Below are 7,099 nucleotides of genomic sequence, written 5' to 3' on the forward strand. Positions count from 1 at the left end.
GCCCCACCCACCCTGGCTGCAGGGACCTTCTCCTGCCCTACTGACTGACCATGTCCTCCGCTGGGAACCAAACCTCAAAACTGTCTCTGGAGCTGCTGTGCATGAGCAGATATTTAAGCACAAACTCCACAGCACCCAGATTTGTGGAACAAATCCAGCCAGGCTGGCTAGAAGGTGGCCAAATGGCTCATCAATACTTTTCTCATCCTTTCTAAATGACCAGCAATTTTTTCTTCCCTTAATACTGACCATGTCCTCCGCTGGGAACCAAACCTCAAAACTGTCTCTGGAGCTGCTGTGCATGAGCAGATATTTAAGCACAAACTCCACAGCACCCAGATTTGTGGAACAAATCCAGCCAGGCTGGCTAGAAGGTGGCCAAATGGCTCATCAATACTTTTCTCATCCTTTCTAAATGACCAGCAATTTTTTCTTCCCTTAATATCAAATGTCTTTTCCTGACTGTTCTGAGTGGCTGGAAGAAAGCTGAAAAAGCTGAAAGCTTCAGTGTAACTCCAGCTGTTGACAAATCAGCTTCCTTCCCCAAAATGGAATTCAACTTTTATTGAGATTAAAGATTTAACACTATTTTTATCATTTGCCTTCACCATTCCAAAGTTTTATAACAGACTTGGGATATGTTTTCAAATCTTTCTCAATACACTGTTAAAAACTTGTGTTCTGAATAAACAATAAACTCCTAATTCTAACAGTCATGAATCACTGGCTTCCAAGGAAGCAGAGATTTAAGAAAAAAATGCTAAATTTTGTAAGGCTTATGGCTGAACCAGGAATTTTACGATTCACGTGGCATCCTCGGCCAGAAGGCATCACTTCAAAATGGACAATACACAGCCAGAGACAGACAGTGAATTGGAAAATAAATCCCACATGCAATTTTCATTTTGGTGCATTTCGTAGCTGTTGTCTTTAGGTATTCACCTTTTCCTACAAAAATTCCAGTCTTCTCTTTCACTTCAGAAAGTTTCAACTCATTGTGATTTTAAAGAGAACATGCAGTGTTTCTGGGAGACCTTGTGAAGGCCTGGAGAGTGGACCAGTGCATGGCCAGCTCCTGTCCATTGCCCAAACAGTCCCCACGCAGCCCTGGGCGCTCCCGAGCAGAACCACATGCTTGGTTTCTTCAGTGGGTTTTGAGTGCAGAGATCAGGGCTCCTTCACTGGCAGCTTGATGGTGAAAAACAGCAAATCCTAGAAATTCAAACTGCTCTTACCTTTGCAGTTATGATATACCAAAGTGTATTTTCAACTCCTAACCATGTCATTGTAATTGATTGCCTGATAGTGGTCATTCTGAGAGTGTTAGCAGTTACTTAGGAGATAAGTATCTTAAGGCTTGTCCTTTCTAGAGAAAATCTTTTAAAGCCCACTGTTGATAACATCATCTTTTATGCACAGCAGTCAGTAATATTGGAAGCTGTGCTCTATCTAGCTCACTGCCAACAGCATTTCAAATGTTGAAATGCTTAGACTTGTTAGCAAGTTAGATGACGTAGTGTTTAAAATGTTGGAGGCAGCTGGTTCCTCTTGCTGTTCCATTAGCTACTACCACTGAACCTTTCTTCTTTGGTACTCGTAAGAGTAAGCTGTCCAAATGCAGCTTGGGTAGGTAATTAAAAAGTTCATGCATTGATGTATTCAAGGAAAACCCCAGGCTATCATGATACAAACTCAGGGTGCTTCAATTAACAGAGGCAAGAAAAAGAAAGGTAAATTAATAAATTGAAATTTTCAGATCTTTCATCTTAAGTCTTTGGCCTTTAGGTACCTTGAGATCACTCCAGAAATATTTCTGTAAAATCTCTGTAGCTCTTTCCAACAATTCAACATCAAAATCAACAGATTTTTGTTTGATATAGAACTGACAAAATTATATCATGCCCCTAGCAACAGATTGCAAACAAAACTATATACATCAACTTGTGAGAAACTAATTTAATGACTTATCTCTTCTTCAGAGCAGCAAACAGCAACTGTAAAAAAGCACAACCGAAATACTCAATGCTTATGCCTGAGTTAACAAAACAGAAATTGAAAAACAAGCAACAATAATAATTTCCGTGCTTCAACCTTAATATTGCATACATATATGTAAATATGTATATGTATGTATAACCGCATAAATTAGTATCCAGAATATTACCAGTAAATGAACTACAATCAATAAATGGACTAGCAGGTTCATTTCCTAAAGCCCTCTTTGTTTATTTATTTCCCCCTTTTAAACTCCACTTGAAAAAAAAAAAAAAAAAAAACAACACGAATTTCAATTGCAAATACTGACTGTATTTTTCATATATATTGGAAGGAAAATTATTAGGAAAACAAATAAAGAACCATTATTAAATGTTAAGATGGAAAGAAAAATGTGGAGAAAGCAGGGTAACGGATGCAGTTACCTGTGTTTGTCTTGCTTTTACAAAGCTGTGCAGTAGAGGGCACCACAGACGGCAGAGAAAAGAAGATTACTACTTTGATGCTGTTAAATTTAACACTCTGATTTCACTAATCCGTGATAAAACAAGTACAGATAGGTAATGAAACACTTTCAGATTTGTTTGCTTTAAAAGATACCCTGTTATCAAAAAGTTCCCTTAAGCTTGTCTCCTATTATAAACATATGCTCTTATCAGGATACTTTCGGAGGAAGCTATGCTATGAAATAGTCTGTATGAGCTGTCTGATGCCAGTTTGAAAATCTTCTGTAACTGCTGAGGAAGAACTGGTCTGGATCAAAAACTGTTGCTATCACTAGATACTACACAATAAAAGAGCTCTACAGAACAAAAATGTGCATTTATATTAGTGCCAAGATTTTAAATTGCTTGTTACTGACTTCTCATATAGAAATAACTGCATCAGTAGAATAAATAATATATAAAATATGTAAAAGCATAAGTATGCTTTTTCCCTTTTCTTCACTGCATACCTTATGGAAAGATTTTTGCTCTTTTCATATGTGGTTAGTCTCTTACATTAAGTTTTCATGATTGCTGTGGTAAGTATTTCTCTCCAAATGGTCTGTTTTCATATGTTTAATGTTTAATTGTTTTTATAGACTGGTAGGCGTACTAGTGGACCTGATATGCCCATTTTCAATTAACGTCAAATAGCACGTGAAATCCAGTCTTTGACTCAAGCCTGAAAAAAAAGGGAGACCTCTGTAAAAGGTAGTGATGCAGCGGAAGCAGAAGTATTTGGGCCAGATAGGAGTGTTAAGGAGATAGATGGAGGCTTAAAAACTACAGTAAGAATGGGGGGAAAAAACACCCACCAGCCATTTAAGAGCTTCTTGGGAGTATGCCTACTGTGTTCCAGCAACCTTCAATTTCTTTCCAGCTTGCTTGCTTGTGATCTGGACAATCCTTGGAAGGATAGACATTTTGTGAGCCAACAGATTTTACTCTGAATAAGTCAGGATGAAGCAGGAGCCAGATCTATCACCTGCCAGTTACATGAACTGTTACCGATCTTTTTCTAATGAGCAAAGCCCAGAGGAATAGGAGATGAAAAGTCATTCACTGCTAACAGCTAATAACTTCAAATGGGGTGTCTCCTTCCAACTAACATGGTTGGTTAAAACAACAAAAAAAAAAAGAAAACTAAGTACATGTTTTCAGTTTACCTAGCTTTGGAGTGAGAAACACCTGTAAAATATATTCTGCGGTGAGTCAAATCTCCATAAGAGGAAGTGGTTTTCTGTTACCATCCCTTCTTTTTGTGTTTTATCTTTCAGCCAGAAATAAACCCTACAGGCCTTTCTTAAAAGAAAAAGTAACTTTCATCTAATCTCTGTCACAATGATTTTCAGATCCAACATCTTCTAATGCTTTTAGGGGCAGTAACGTATTTTGGGTGGCAGGGTAAGACAGGTATTTGAGACAAAGAAACACAAAGTAAATTAAATAAAAGAATGCTTTTTCCCAATTTAGCATAAGTGCCATGTGCAGTCTGGTTCATTGACAATAATTAAGCTGCAAACAGGCAGCTTTCTATGACTGAACATTCAAAGACAGAATTTTTAAGTGCTGAGAAGTTTGAGCTTGCCCAGTACTATGCTAGCCACTATTTCTCATTCCTGAACTGGTCTCACACTAAGACAGGACACTCCTTCAGCCTGATTCTCCCTCTGTAGTCCCAGCTACTATTTCAACTTCTCATACTTGCTGCAGTTTTAAAACAGGAACTGCATGCTGTAGGCATATACCCTCCCTGAACCAAAAAAAAAAAAAAAAAAAAATCAGTTGTAGCAGCTGTCATGCCTGGAAAAGTAAGACAAAAGTGCGAATAGGATTTTATATGGGGAAGTTGGGTGTTCTACTACTTTTATTATTCTTTTGAAGAACATGTTGTGGAGGAACACAGAGAAAATATTTTGAAACATCCAAGCCTCGATGTATCATAGAATTGTTTGGGTTGGAAGGGACCTTTAAAGGTCATCTAGTCCAACGCCCTGTGATGAGCAGGGACATCTTCAACTAGATCAGGTGGCTTAGAGCACCATTCAGCCTGTCCTTGAATGTTTCCAGGGATGGGGCATCTACCACCTCTCTGGGCAACCTGTTCATGTTTCACCACCCTCATCGTAAAAAATTTCTTCCTTATATCTAATGTGAATGTACCCTCCTTTAGTTCAAAACCGTTACCCCTTGTCCTATTACTACAGACCCTACTAAAAGGCCTGTCCCATCTTTCTTATAAGCCCCCTTTAAGTATTGAAAGGCCACAATAAGGTCTCCCTGGAGCCTTCTCTTCTCCAGGCTGAACAAGCCCAACTCTCTCAGCCTGTCTTCATAGGAGCGGTGCTCCAGCCCTCGGATCATCTTTGTGGCCTCCTCTGGACTGGCTCCAACAGGTCCCTGTCCTTCTTGTGCTGAGTGTAAGTGACTGCTGAAAATAAAACAAAGAGATTGCCTTCCTTTTGAAGAACTTACAGGTCTCTCACACACAAATAATAAATATAATTGTTTATATTATGGACAAAATGTTAAACTCTTTCTCTGCTCTCTTCTATATCAAAATCCCATGACAGCTGAATAATGAAAGATATCAGACAAACACATGGTGCCGCTCTCTGCACCTAATGCCTGTCTATTTCTAAGAGAGATAAACACCTATCTTTTACCTATTACCCCATTTTTCATTGCTAGGAATGGGAATCAAATTAAAATCTGGGCTGAAGTGCTTATATAGCAGCTAAATAAATAACAAGGCTAGGGGACTACGGGTGAGTAATAGCCAATTCCCTCCACTCTCTCTGGCAACTCCCAGAAATCATCTGCTCTTATCGTCTGTACAGTAAAAATCTGACCAAACCCACTTGTCAGCAGTAGTAAGTTCTCAGGTAGCTACATGCCATACCATAGAAGCAGTAATAATACCTAAGGAATTGATTTGTAAACATCTATATACTTGTAAAAGTCCAAATCTGGTTTTAACTTAACATTGAACAAACATGTTATTAGGAAAAATTCTGATTAAAAAAATGTGTTAAAGGGAAAATATGTTGAAACAAACAAATGGAAGACATTTGTACTAAAACATAAACGGAAAGCAAGAATGTCTTCTATTCCATGTTCATGTGACAGCTTGAACATAGCAGTCTTGGAAACAGCTGCACCATTTCTTCTGGCTTTCAAAAGGTAAAAAGTCTTGTTTATTTTCTGTTTTCCTTTTGTTGGCAAAATCTTAGAAAGCATGAAAACTCAGGTGAGATTTTGCTCTTTAAACCCAAAAATGCCAGCTGCTGTACATTAAAAAGACTTGAGCCAAAATCTGTTCTTTCATTTATATGAATGCTACAGCACTGCTCTCTTGGCCCGAGATTTACGCCAACAGGTAAAACTCGGGATGGACTTTAGACCTTTGTTATTAACTATTTAATAATGCCTAGGGAAAATCAAGTAAGAGGATGACGTAGGACTCTATTCTGCCACTGAATACTGTGGGCCATATAAAAAACTAAAAGGGTGGGGCAGTTGACTAACATTTTACTTCATTTTTGGAAGTCTAGATTAAAATCAACTTTATGTCATCTCTTAAAATGCATTTAGTGATTTTAATTAAGCTACTAATGTTAATTTGTCCACACCACAAAAATGCCAGGGGCACTGTGATGTAATTTTGGATAAATAGCAACCTTTGCTTTTGAGGGTCCTAAGGCTCAGTAAAAAGTATATCAAATAAAAACATAGCACAGATGTCTTATCTTGGTTTGCTCAGGTTTTTTTACTGGAGGAGAAAAAAAAGAAACATAATTCAAATATAAACATGAATCCAGCCCAAAACACGTCTTACCAAGTTATTGTATAAGTAGATCTGCATGCAGTGAGATTTTTAACTGGCCTTCAGCGAAGACTTCTCTGTGCTGCCTTTCCAGGACACATTTTTAGTCCAAACATTTTTCAAAGTCTTTCTGTATATCAATAGACCACTCTTTTCTCTGTACTTAGAGCAAACTCAAACGTGTCAGCTGGACGTCACTGCTGTAAACCATCTTCTGTGTTTGGTCATGGACAAAGGTATGACATTTTTCTCTGTTTTGCCTTGTTCCACTGCTGTTGGTGAGGAAAGCTACCAACCATCTTGAGTTTGGCCTGATGTATCTGCTTCCAGGCAACTTTCTGTCTGCTGGTTTGGGACCGGGCCCTAGAAGGGACTGGACCAGAACAGTCACAAGGATATCCCACAGCCAGAAATGTGTACAGCTCACAGCTACAAGAAGGTGTTAATTAAATGTTTGGTTAATAAAACTATGGAGTCTGTGCACATTGCACATAAATACAAGCTTCTATAATACAAAGCTCTCCCTGGCTGATCTCATGTATTGATCCCAAAGGGAGTTCAGTGCTGAATTTGGGCCTTAAAGAATTGAATAGAACAAATTTATAATATTCTCTAAAGACAAAATCTTCTGGCACAAACAGGAGTTTGGAGCTATGGAATAAAGGCTTTTCTACACTGGAAAATTGACTGGTATTGCTATTGCAGAATAAGCTATTCTGCAACGACTTACTGTCTGACCCATGACTTTTCCAGACTAGAATATCCACACAGGGAGCTATTATGTTTATTCAGA

Source organism: Cariama cristata, unplaced genomic scaffold (genome assembly GCF_000690535.1).
Source record: "Cariama cristata isolate BGI_N322 unplaced genomic scaffold, ASM69053v1 scaffold22073, whole genome shotgun sequence".
NCBI classification, from domain to species: domain Eukaryota; kingdom Metazoa; phylum Chordata; class Aves; order Cariamiformes; family Cariamidae; genus Cariama; species Cariama cristata.